Source organism: Homalodisca vitripennis, chromosome 5 (genome assembly GCF_021130785.1).
Source record: "Homalodisca vitripennis isolate AUS2020 chromosome 5, UT_GWSS_2.1, whole genome shotgun sequence".
Lineage (NCBI taxonomy): Eukaryota > Metazoa > Arthropoda > Insecta > Hemiptera > Cicadellidae > Homalodisca > Homalodisca vitripennis.
This window is the reverse complement of record NC_060211.1, coordinates 143,027,626-143,040,868: the sequence shown is the minus strand read 5'-3', so window position 1 is coordinate 143,040,868 and position 13,243 is coordinate 143,027,626. Positions and strand designations below refer to the sequence as shown.

The following is a 13,243-nucleotide window of genomic DNA, read 5'->3' as shown; positions in this document are numbered from 1 at the left end:
AATTTGTATCAAACAGGATTATCTCAGCCAAATTTTCAATACAAAAGTTTTGGGATTGCAAGTTGATAATAATTTAAGTTGGGACATACACATAGCCAAACAAATTTATTAAAAAAATTCATTCTGGAAAAAATATATATATATATATTCTAAAGCAAGATGATCATTTAAAAAAATATTTTAGTTCAGAAACATTGATTTTGTACAATCCATTATATATTCAATTGTATCTTATTTTTTTAATAATCTAAAGAAATTTAGTGTGTGCTTTGAAATACAAGATATAAAAAAATTTTAACATAAAAAACACAGTAGGCTTTATTTTTTTAGTACAAAAACAACTACATATGGGAACAAAGTTTTGGAAAATACTATTACGATTAAAAATGAACCAGATCAGAATAAATTTAAAAAGGCATTGAAACATTTTCTGTTAAACAACCCTTATTAATCCTCTCATGAGTTTTTTAGTAGTTGTAAGTAAGCTATAATAATTATGATCATTTACGTGTTATTATTTGTATTAAATATTTAACGCTATTAAGGTACATAATTTGTGCTGAATAAATAGACATTTTGACTTGATTTTACCTTTTAAAAAAAACTTGGCGTGAATAATTTGCTGAAAGGGGAACAGATACAAAGGAATTGCCATCTAGGGTTGTTAAAATGAAAGATTCTGAGATAGCATTTGTTGTTTTGCAATATGGAAATGCTTAGAGAGTGACTTTATAGAAAAAACAATTAAGGCACAGAAAGTCCAAAGAATGTCAACTAAAGTTCAAACTCAAAAAGAAACTAGAAATTAAATGGACTGACAGAAGTGCATATGGCCATCACAATGGATTACGGCTGCCCCATGCTGAAGTTGACAAACAAAAAACATTCCTCAATATATCACTTAATAGTGGAATATCACAATTCTAGAAGGTTTAATCAAAAATATGAGTTTGATCATGACCGCTGAAGTCGATAAGACCTTATGGAATAAGAGATAAGCTTATGGGATATAACCTGGATAGGGTACGATAAGCGGACCCGGTTTTTTAAATCGAAATTGGCAAACGATATTACTTAATCATAACCATCGATATAATCAATCGATACTGATTAATTATTTTGAATTATTAACTTAAATAGTTTATATCAACAGCTGTAAACACTTTAAAATAATACAAGTAGGGTAATATTTCAATTTTACATATAAGCAAATTTAATTATTAAAAATGGCAGTCAATTTTAGAAAACTATACGACATTGCTTTGAAAGATGATGACATAAATAAAATATATTGTTTTTGTGGCTTCAACATGTTGGACTCGTACCGAAAACCCCATTATGTGAAATTTTTGGGAAAGAAACAACTGTAACTGTGATAGGAGCAAATATGGTCATCTTCAGTTTTCCTAATTTTAGTTATAATGATTTGTTTGATGACTATAAATATTAAATTCATATTTTAATTTAAAACATATGATTGTTATTGAGGACTATAGATACTTTTATATCGATTGATAGTCTAGGATTTGAGATGCGAATATTAGGTATCGAAGACTACATTCTTCGATATAAAAAACCGGGTCCGCTTATCGTACCTTACCCTATAACCTTATCTAATTTCAAATATGTTATTAATTTTTGTAAATGTGAATTTTAAATGCCAAAATTTGATAGATATAAAGTCTAGTGCTTTCAAAAATTGTTAAAAGTGGTTTTAGACCATATCAAGTATCATAGGTAAAGCTAACAGGCTATTCTCCAATTGTGATGTAGGTAACAGCAATTGGATAATTCGAGAAATAATAATACATCGGCCAATGTGATGTTTAAAACTCTAATCTGAATAGCCCCTGAAAATAATACAAAATTAATGGAATAAAATAATTTACAAAATGTCTCAAGAAATGCCACAATAGCAAACCAAATACAATAACAATTTACATACTGTTAATGTTAACCATTCGTTAACATTTCTGAATGTTAAGTAATGTTATAAGTTAGCTAACAATTTCATAGATAAGATTTGTATGCAGTACAATAATTTCAATGGATGTTTTGTGGTATTCTGAAATGAAACTGTCAACACTACTAAAGATTAGAATTTGTGAAACCATACAACCTTAGAACGCAATAACTAATTAACTTAAATACTCACATTAAATTTGGAGGTGATTTTGCATATGATTTTATTTACAAAACACAAATAAATTACAAAATTTCATTCAAAGCATTGAGAAACAAATTATTTACGTGTCAACCGCATCATACCCATCACATTCACGGCACACCTGATTCTGAAAGATTCTGCTGTTGCTTCTTCTTCTCAAATCTGTCAACGTTACTAACTGAAAAACACGGTTTAGACAACGTGACAGAACTGAAGTTCTATTTGCCTCGGAAAATGATAAAGGCCAGCACAAAATATATAGTAGTAAGACCATCATTACATATTTACAGAATACTTTTGCACATTCACAATCAAAATCTGTGATTTTAATATCGCAGTTATTGCTTGTTATTATTCTAATAGGTACTTTGGGATTATACCGACCACACCCAGACATGAATCGTTATTTGACATTTTGCTTCTACTGATTACTAGATTAGCGTAGAACAATATTTCGTCAATATAAAACAGGAATAATTGTCTTATCGCAAACCCCTCCCCATCCTAAGACAGAGGTCAAAGTCGAGCGGTCTAGTAGATAACGCGATTGCAGAGTCTCACCGCCCGTTCAGCTGGTGCGTCGCTTTGTTGTACTTCCGTGTTTTACCCCTACATTTCTCCAAACACAAAAATTCAACAAAACCAAACATTACCAAACAAAAACTAAACTCTTTATTGAAAAAACACTCAAAACTTGTATTTATTCTTGATCACACTCCGCCTCCCAAAATGCGAGTGCCTCCGGCCTCCAGCGCGGGCTTCGGCAGCGCTGATGTCAACGAAAGAAAACATCCCTCGAGACAAAAAAAAAAAAAACCTATCAGTAAAATATCAAACTCTAGAGGGGCTGATCAGAAATATAAATTGAATTGTAATGGAAAGGCAATTATGTACCGTGCAAAAAACTTAAATAATCATGTAATGCCGGGCGGCCTGCCAGGCCCGTTTTACCGAATAGGCACGGTAGGCACGTGCCTAGGGCGCTAGGCAATTGGCATTTTGGGGGGGGGGGCGCAAAAAATGGAAAATCACATTGCCGTGGTTGTATCTGCACGCATAATCATCAAACGGACTTTTTATAGGCTGTCTTGAGATGATAAGTGAATTTGATCTATTTCTCGCGAAACACATAGCAACACATGGTAACAAAGGCAAAGGTAGTGTATTATACCTTTCGTCTGACATTTGCAGTGAATTTATTGAGATTATAAGCAAAGAAGTACTGAAACAAATGAAATTAATTGAAATCAAGCAAGCTCGCTATCTCTCTTTAATCATAGACTCCACACCTGACGAGTCGCACACAGACCAATTGGCTGTAGTACTGCGGTATGTTTCATTGCCCAATGCTTGCGCCAAAGAACGCCTGATACAACTCAGAGTGAAGTCAGAAATAAGATCATCAATGGTTGATGAAAAGATTAATGGCTTATTGTTGCTGTGCATCCAAAACGACATTACTTTAAAATTAGACTAATAAACATTATTGACGACTTTGCAATACGGAAAACCAGAAAAAAGCTATTGCATGAATCTCTAGTCAGTCTAGTGGTAAGCCAACAAACCAAAAATAATCCAAAGAAAATGTGATTAAAGGAATACTATAAATAATGTAAATACTTCAAATGTAAAGAAGGGAGAATGGGTGTAACAGGTATGTTACACACATTCCCACCAGAGGCCAGTAGATACCTCACGGCTACCGGTTGGAAGTCCGGGACACGGCGGGTCCATAAGTGGTGGATAATGGGAAGGCTCTCGAAAAGAATCAGGATAATTTGTAAAGGAAAGTTAAGGGATATTAAGTCTAAAGTTCCTCCCAAACCAAAACTGGTATTTCAGACTAAATCTAAATTTACGGGGTATAGGCGTTATGGTAGGGCTGGTGGGGGGGGGCGTAGTCAGCTGGCAGGGGTATAAAAAGGGGCGCAACTCTTCGTTGTGCCTAGGGGGCAGGGTGTAAAACGGGCCTGCAGCCTGCCATAATCGGGATTCTCGAGAAAGATAAAATAACAGCGACAACAATACCGATCACAATACATGGAAATGCTTGTTGATTGATGGAATGTTAGTTCTGTTACTCAACTACATCGTTTTATAACTTTCTAAGTTCATTGAAAACAGTTTAAGCGTTGAGGGCATATAACGGAATCTGACCCCATTAACAGTTGATAATCGTTGTAAGTTTGTAATTTTGTAATTAAAGAGTTTGTTTTTTCGTTCTATCGTGTTTTTTCCATAAATTTATATTTTTGTGTTCTTCATACTGGTGTGTTAGGTATAATCCCAAAGTACCTTCTAATAATTAGTTGATATCTAATGATTTTTACGTACATGAATTGTTACTATTATATATAAATAATCTAAAAGTAGTTTCCGACTAATTGTAATCTACCCTGACTAAAGCCAAACTGTTGATCAGAGAAAATACCACGTACTTCCAAGTACAGGTGGTCCTGCTTATACACAACGTGTTCAATACTTTACCAAAGACTGTAATAAGCGCAATGGGAGAGGAACTTGCCGGTCTTGTTTTTGGCTCTTTTTTAAATACCGGTATTACTTTCGAAATTTGTGACTATCAGGCAATACACCCTGCTCCAGGCATAAATTAATACTAATGATAAGTGGTTCTGCAATATGATCTACTATTTCCTTCAACATATTGCTAGATAGGCCATAGAACTGCCTTTTTTTTTTTTTTTTTTTTCTTTTTTTTTGCCAGACCATACATCAGAGACTGACACTTGATTGCACACATTTCAGTAGCCAATACTGAGCTAGGCTTCTTTATATTTACCTTATTACACTTATAGAATCAATAAAAATAACTCTTAAAATATTATCAGGGTTTATGTCCCAGTTCGACTTATATTCAACTGTATAATTAATATAACTAACAATGGCCCAGGCTGCTTTACACTTGTTAGTTGAGTTTTTTATTAGATTAGCATTGTAATTTATTTTAGCTTCAACAATGGCTGCTCGATAAGACCGTTTAAGTGTGGCATAACAATCTTTAACACATGTAGACATTGAAACTTTGTACTTGTCATAAGAAACCACTAACAAAGATTTATTATTTTTAAATAATTAAACCAGTTATCCCTGTTTTTTTAGTTTTATTGTATCGAGATTTTAACCGATGACCATTATAGGCACAAAAAAGATAAAATTAAAAAAATTATGGTTGCCTGTAAAGTCGGTTTTACGGGCGAAGATTTTACGTGACAACGTCTTTTTCTCGGTAGAATATTTATTGATATGAATATTATTAAATTGCACAATAGGAACAAGGAATTGAATGAAAATAAGAATTGCACAAATTTTAACTATAGAAATATATTTTGTTTACTAAAACATTGTACATAATTTGAAATTATATAAATTTGTTATTGTAAATGGTAAAGTTGAATAAAACATTTACTAAAATTGGAATTTGAAATTCTTGCTAAACACAGTTAAATTCTAACTCCGCGCGTGGTGATTGGTCGGTTTAGTTCGTTTGTTTGGTCGCACTGTTATGACAGGTTAGAGGTTATAATTTGTTATTTTAAATGTTTGACTAGCAATACGCGCTGTTTCTTCTCAATCGACTGAATTACGATTGATTGCAGAGTGATTTAAACTAATAATTTACTTAACACTATCAACATTTGTCAATAGTATGACATAACCTATAAACTCAGTTTCTCAACTTTTGTGTCAATCTAACAATTAATCAATCAATCATAGTTTACGATAATGAAATATCAGTGTACAATTATTTACCTTTATTGTTGTAGTTGTTGTAAATGACGAATCTAAGCACTCCACATTTTCACGAATAAACATAGTTATCTGCTTTATCCCGTGCGGCGGACCCACAGTTATCTGCTTTATCCCGTGCGGATCCCGTGCGGCGGACCCACTGGACGGGCATCGTAACGTTACCGGGCGTTACACTTTTCATGAGTGACTCCGAGCCGCAACCTAATTTAAGACGTTGTCACGTCAACAAAAATTGAAATTTTAATGGCTTATATATTTTCACGCCAACATATAATAGCTACAGTTCATGCAGAACCATTGTCCGAATTGTCCAGCATACATAAGTCTTATGGCAGTTACAAGTACCGTGATTTTAACTGATGTCGTTCATTATTAGCATACAACAAGATCAAATTCAAACGATGTTCCAGCGAACATAAAACTGATTATAAGTACCATTCGTTACATCTATAGAGTTCAATATAAGCACTTTATTTTGAAATATTTGCATGAAAATTAAAATTTTAATGGCCCTTTTGGATTTACATTATTCCTATACAATACGTACAGATCCATAGTCTTTATAATTAATTGAAAATGGATATTTCCTTCCATGTCATTTTTAACCCGCAATAGCCCAAATTATTATTAGATAGATTACCTTGTTCTATCAAATATTTGTAGTTTGTGGGGTGCTGTAGAAGTGGCGTCTAACAGACAATTTTAATTTCTCGTGCCTGTACCCGGTAGGTCGAGCAAAAAAATGTGGCCAAAAAAGTAGCAAAATCTATAATCAGCTCAGCTTCAGTCCGGTATTATCCCTGCACCTAAATTATACTTTCACATATTGGAAAGGCAACCATGAATAAAGTGAACAATGCAGCTGCATGATCTTTTTTTAACCCGATCACAATGACCAACTATAAAAAACCTGCACCTAATTAAATTGAAAAAATATAAATAATTTGCCGGCTGTAGTGTATATAGATTGTAGAGTGCAATCTTGATCTTATGTCAACTGTTGAACGAACTGACAGCTAGCTCTAGAATGTGATTGTAGGTTAAGTTAATTTTGTTAGTTGATATAATGTTCGAATTAATTAATTCATAATTTATCAAATTTACCGCTGATATTATTACTTTATAGTTCTATTGCTTGGATTGTACTGGAGGTGGTTATCTTATCATTTATTTTATTTTTAAAGTAAAGTGGCATGTTTTTTGTCGGGTTTATTTTATTAATTGGTGTTGATTTAGTGTTAACATCTAAGGTTCTAAATAAAGAAATATTTAATCTAATTTCCATTAAACCAACTTATCACACAGGACACTTGCAATAATGTAAGTGATATTAGTTTTCTAGCCATCCTAAATTTCTAAATATTTCAGCAGAACAGAAAATGTAATGTGTTATCAATGTGTTGTAACCATCAGAAATAATAATTTAGGCCCAAAATTATCAATCAGTAAAATTTTCTTGTAGGCTATCAATAAGAGACTGAAGTAAATGAGGTCAGGTCCAAGGCTTAAGAGGTATTAGTACTTTTGGTGCACAAGTAAAATATTACATTTTTAGAGCGGGGTAGACTTTAATAATCAGCCTACACTCTTTATTTGGTTGTTTTTATCAAATGGTTTGATTGTTTTTATACGAATGAATAATTCAATATTACTCTTTATTTAACAAAATTTATAATTCCTACTTATTAGTAACAGTCATTTGTCATGTAAACAATAAACAACTAAAGTAACTAATTTGTTGAGAATTTGGGTAGGGTACGATAAGCGGACCCGGTTTTTATATCGAAATTGGCAAACGATATTACTTAATCATAACCATCGATATAATCAATCGATACTGATTAATTATTTTGAACAATTAACTTAAATAATCTATATTACCAGCTGTAAACCAGTGGCGAAGCGAAGGGAGGGTCCGGACCCCCCCCCGAAATTTTAAGACATATTAAAAAATAAAGCATGGAGCAGGAGAAAAAAGGAGAGTTATCATTACTCTTGTTACTCTTGTCTACAAACATTAAATTGATTGATTTAATTGATTAAAGTGACCGTTGTTAAAAATAGCCTATAATTGTCCTTACATATAAATCATAAAGTATCAAACGATACTTTTGGGCTCGGCCTTTCGGATAGTGTAGTGTAATCATGGTATTTCTATAGGGCGCGGTCACATGACGTCGCAAAGTAACCTGAACCGTAACACGGCGAACGGTTTAAATTAGCGACCACTTCGTTCAAATTCGTCTTGGGGACGTAAAATGACTGCTTAGAATTAAGTTACGACGTTGATTTTAGGTGTCATTAAAGTTTAGACGGTTCTAGGCCTATAATTATCGAAAAAATATAAAAAATCACTTTCGGTTGGAAAATACACTTGAAAAATTTTACTGATTAGAACTTCAACTAATTTGGACTTCAGTGATTGAGGTAAACGTGGTGGTTTCGGTTGAGTTAGGATGACAATTTTTGTTATCATTAAACTGTACACTGTACCTATATAATTATCGAGAAAAAAATCACTTCCGGTCGGTAAATACCGAAGAAAAGCTCTCTACAGATTCAAGTTTTGATGATTTTGGATTTCACTGGTTGAGGTAAAAGTGGTACTTCGAATTATGTTAGGACGGTGATTTTAGGTATTAATTCAACGCCGACTAATACCTATATAATTATCGAAGAAAAATTGAAAAAAAATCACTTCCGGTCGGATAATACACCGGAAAAACTCTACTGATAAGAAGATCTGACTACTTTGGGTTTCACTAACTGAGGTATTATTTCATTTTCCTTAGTATATTCCGATCGGAAGTGATTATTTTTGTTTTTTTCTCGATATTTATATATTTATTAGTTTGTGTTGAATTAATACCTAAAATCAACGTCCTAACATAATTCTAAGTACCACTTTTACCTCAACCAGTGAAATCCAAAATCGTCATAACTTGAATCGGTAGAGAGCTTTTCTTCTAATCAGTAGAGTTTTTCCTGTGCATTTTCCGACTGTTAGTTTGATCTGTACCCGAGCAACGCTCGAAAATTGCCCTCCTTTTCTAAAGGGTTTTCGGCCTTCAATGGCCCAATGTCACCGAAGGGGTATTTCATTTTCTCCACAGAATATAGTTGTGTCAATTATACGCTTGAGTGAAGCTCTGTTTTGTTCTTTTTCTTTCTTATCCAGTGAATCCAACATCACTTTGGTGCCTTCTACTCGGCCAGAATCGAACTTCGTAAAGTTTCTGTAGCTATACAAGATAATTTGTGGTACTAGAGTTGCTGTGAGAGTTGAATTTGCCTATTACATCTTTCCACTTTCTATAAGGCATAGTTATTAAAGTTCCATATTTTTGGTATTTACCTTTTACCAGTGAACTCATTGGCAAATAACACACAAAACGTCCCCCGGATCCGCGGTTTCGGACCCCCCCCCCCCGAACAAAATTTCTGGCTACGCTACTGTGTAAACACTTTCAAATAAAACACGTAAGGTAATATTTAAATTTTACATATGTAACATTTGATTATTAAAAATGGCAGTCAATTTTAGAAAACTACACAACATTGCTTTGAAAGATAATAAGACATGTTTTTCATGGCTTCAACATGTTGGACTACCAAGATTGTGGGAAAGAAACAACTGTAACTGTAAGAGGAGTATATATGGTCGTGTTCAGTTTTCCTAATTTTGGTTATAATAATTTGTTTGATCACTGTAAATATTTAATTCATATTTTAATTTAAAACATATGATTGTTATTGAGGACAATAGATACTTTTATATCGAATAATAGTCTAGGATTTGAGATGCGAATATTAGGTATCGATGATTACATTCTTCGATATAAAAAACCGGGTCCGCTTATCGTACCCTACCCTAGAATTTGTAATGTTATTGTAATGTAACTTGTAACTTGTTATTTTGTAATGTTATTGTAAATTTATGTTTAAAATATTGTAATGAATGTATTATTCTTGTTGTTAATGTATTATAACTCTTGTTTTGTACAATTGATGTATAATATCAAATTTGGATAATATATCGAATAGTTCGATATTAAAAATCGAATAACGAGTGCAGGCCACTTATTAAAGTCTCCCCAAGACCGGTACAAATGATAAAAAAATGAAAATCATACTATAGATCAAGAAGCACAGTACACAAATATAACCAAAAATTGATATTTACATTTCAGTTATTAAAAAAACATAGTTATTTGTGATTAGCACCCCCTTAAGCCATGTTTATTTTTGTTCAGAAGGATGACCAAAATATGTTAATAATGTTGAAGTTTTGATTGCCTACTATGGCCGTTACTGATACCAATAATTATAGTTGTGTGAGCACTTCTTTCTGCACCTAGTGTAAGGCATTCGAGGTAAAATTCCTCCGCCCATAGGACTCTGAATCTGAAGCAGATCAAGATAAATTTTTACAAATCATGGCATTTAAGGGTCGCTCATTCGTCTGTTAAGACACTATAAAAATTATGGTGTAATATACCTCAATCATGTATATAACATACCGGTAAAACTTAAAATATTAATGTATTTATTGACAATCTACATTTTTATTTTGTAATGCAGGTATTCTGATTCGCAATTGAAAACAAACCAAATTTAGCTTTTTCATATTGTAAATATGCATGTGTCAAATCCCTGTAGCCATTCTGGTACTTTTGTTTGGATGATTCTAGTAGAAGGAGGGCTTGACTATCTAAATAAGGTTAGAAGACTCGTCGTAATATTGAAATTGACACAACAAGTAGATAGTCACATTTGACCCTACAGATGACAGACATTTGAATAATTATGTTGTTGCTTTAAAAAAAAATCTTCATAATGAGATATGTTACTTTTTATTGATATATTTAGTCTTCTGCCATTTTAAATAGTAAAAACGTATATATTATAATATTTCAGGAAAGAAAAAAATTAGCCTACTGAATATTGTATCTCAAAAATCTTCGTAAGTACTGCCTTCTGTTTCTCATTTATGTCATCTCTACTTGAGGTTACACTTTCCCATTATAACTCTGAACAATGGTCATATATATAAACGAGGCGTGTTCGTCGTCGACTTCATCGTCGGTTTCAAAGTGTTGGCCGCCTAACTCGCGCTTCATGTGCAGGAACAAGTGGTAGTGAGACGGTGCCAATTCCGGGCTGTAGGGCGCGTGATCGAACTGTTGAACCAATGTTTGAGTGTCACCAGCGATATGGGGCCGAGCATTGTCATGGAGCAACACGATTCCGTTACTGAGTATTCCTCTCTGTTTGTTTTGAATTGCCCGCCTTAGTTTTCTTCAGGTTTCGCAATACCTTGCCACATTAATGGTTTCACCTCTTGGGAGAAAATCAATCAGCAAAATACCTTTTCGTTCCCAAAAGACAGTGCACATGATATGTTGTGCAGACATTGTCGTCTTGAATTTTTGTTTCTTCGGGGATTGCGTGTGTCGCCACTCCATTGATTGTTGTTTGGATTTCGGTATGACATGACGGACCCATGTTTCATCACCTATCACAATTTTGTTTAAAAATCTACAGCATCATCACTGTACCTTGTGAGAAAAAAGCACTTCCGAGTCTCTTGATTTTGTGCACGTGAGCATTTTTAGAACCCATCGGGAACATAGCTTGCAATAACCTAAGCAGTCCAAAACAATTTCATACAAAAGAGTGCGAGAAATTTGTTGTAAATCGTCAGATAGCTTAGTGTTGTCATGGTGAAACGTCTGTTCTCTTGGATTGTTTCGTCAACTGCCCTTACCATTATTGGTGACAAGAGAAGGCAGACTGCTCCAATTCTCATCATGCACATTTGTTCAAATGCCATTGAACATTCTAACCTACTTTCTCACCATTCCTTCACTTATTACATCTTCCCTGTAAACATTTCAAAGTTGACAGAACGCTTCTCAAAATCGGCGGGATCACTAATCGTCTTAAATATTTTAAACGTTCAGAGAAAACTAGAACAACTAAAATGGCGTGAGTCGATAGCCAGTGAACAAGGACGACTAGTGCACATGTGCGGAACACCGATTGCAGCGCTACGGTGGCAGTAGAATGAAACGGTACTTACTTTCTGAACACGCCTCTTGTGTGTATGTATATATATATATATATATATATATATATATATATATATATATATATATATATATATATGTGTGTGTGTATAAATCATAAACCATTAGTATTAATAAATAAACAAACAATACATTAAAATTGAGACACAAAATCATAAGTTTCTGAAATGAAACATTTTGGATGTCAGACAAGTTTCTATTTATGACAGAGTTCAAGTTAGCACCATACATAAGTGTTGATAGAATATATTATTTTACTAGCATGTCACTTGTTATATTGTGCATTTTCAGTATTACTTTGTTTTTTTATATTCATATATTTTGTTATTGTATATGTTTTTATTGATTGTTACTTTGTGTTTGTTTTATTACTTTGCCGTTCATGTGGTACTGTATAAAAACTATGTTACATATATTTGGAAATAGTTAATTACTTTTTATTGATAGTAATTAAATTTATATATCCTATCCAATTAACCTTTTTACTGCAACAGACTCATTTATCTTGGCACGTTCTCTTACTTGAAAATAGCAATCCATTTTAAGATGAACTATTCATAATCTAAGAAGTATAAGTAAAATATAATGACTAATAACTTTGACACTGGGAAAGTAACTTTTTACTTAAAATGATTTAATAAGTATAGTGTAAACTTATCTCTATTGTTGCTATCTCGTTAATCCAAATGCACAAACAATTATTGTATTTAATAAAAAAGAAAAATGGATAATTTTATGAAATTTTCAACAGTTTTCATTCAATTATTGTAACATAAAAACACAAATACAAAATGTGGCTAGGTAATGAAAAATATAATTATAAACTTAATAAAAAAAATTGCCAAAGACACACAAAGAAAGAACAATTAAAAAAATGAATAGACAAAATTATTATTGAAATAAACTGTGAACCAGATCAATAAGCATTGTTTAGTGCTTATTCACTATATTTTACTTTATATATTTTACAATCACGCCAGGAGTGAGCCAGATAACCACGGTAATACTGCACATTAAAACACTATGTAATCATAGTTGTTCGTGTTTTATGTGTACTGTATATATTTATTCCTGGGAGTGTTCAAAGCTAAGCATGATTGAAGCCGAGTTGACTCAATTGCGTGCCTCTCTGAAATTGAAAATTAATAGTGAAGAGAAATATGATGTAGGTTAAGAACTTCAAAAAAGGTTAATTAAAACCAGGTGGGTGCGGTCC

General features: G+C 32.9%; 2 protein-coding genes across 5 annotated transcripts in view; one reads left to right on the top strand and one right to left on the bottom strand.

Moving 5' to 3' along the window:
- LOC124362952 (polypeptide N-acetylgalactosaminyltransferase 5) overlaps positions 1–2,323 on the bottom strand; it is a 79,454-nt gene extending 77,131 nt beyond the window's left edge. Inside the window, exon 1 of one of the 2 annotated variants that reach the window (XM_046817855.1) lies at positions 2,156–2,323. The gene's annotated coding sequence lies outside the window, so the exon portion shown is untranslated. The remainder of the gene's footprint in view (positions 1–2,155) is intronic. The other variant, XM_046817854.1, reaches the window with a different exon arrangement.
- A 4,524-nt stretch (positions 2,324–6,847) lies between these two features.
- Positions 6,848–13,243, top strand: part of LOC124362951 (glyoxylate reductase/hydroxypyruvate reductase) — a 30,360-nt gene continuing 23,964 nt past the window's right edge. Inside the window, exon 1 of one of the 3 annotated variants that reach the window (XM_046817849.1) lies at positions 6,848–6,973. The gene's annotated coding sequence lies outside the window, so the exon portion shown is untranslated. Of the gene's footprint in view, positions 7,090–7,112; positions 7,259–13,243 lie in introns of those variants that run through there. The other 2 variants (XM_046817852.1, XM_046817853.1) reach the window with 2 other exon arrangements.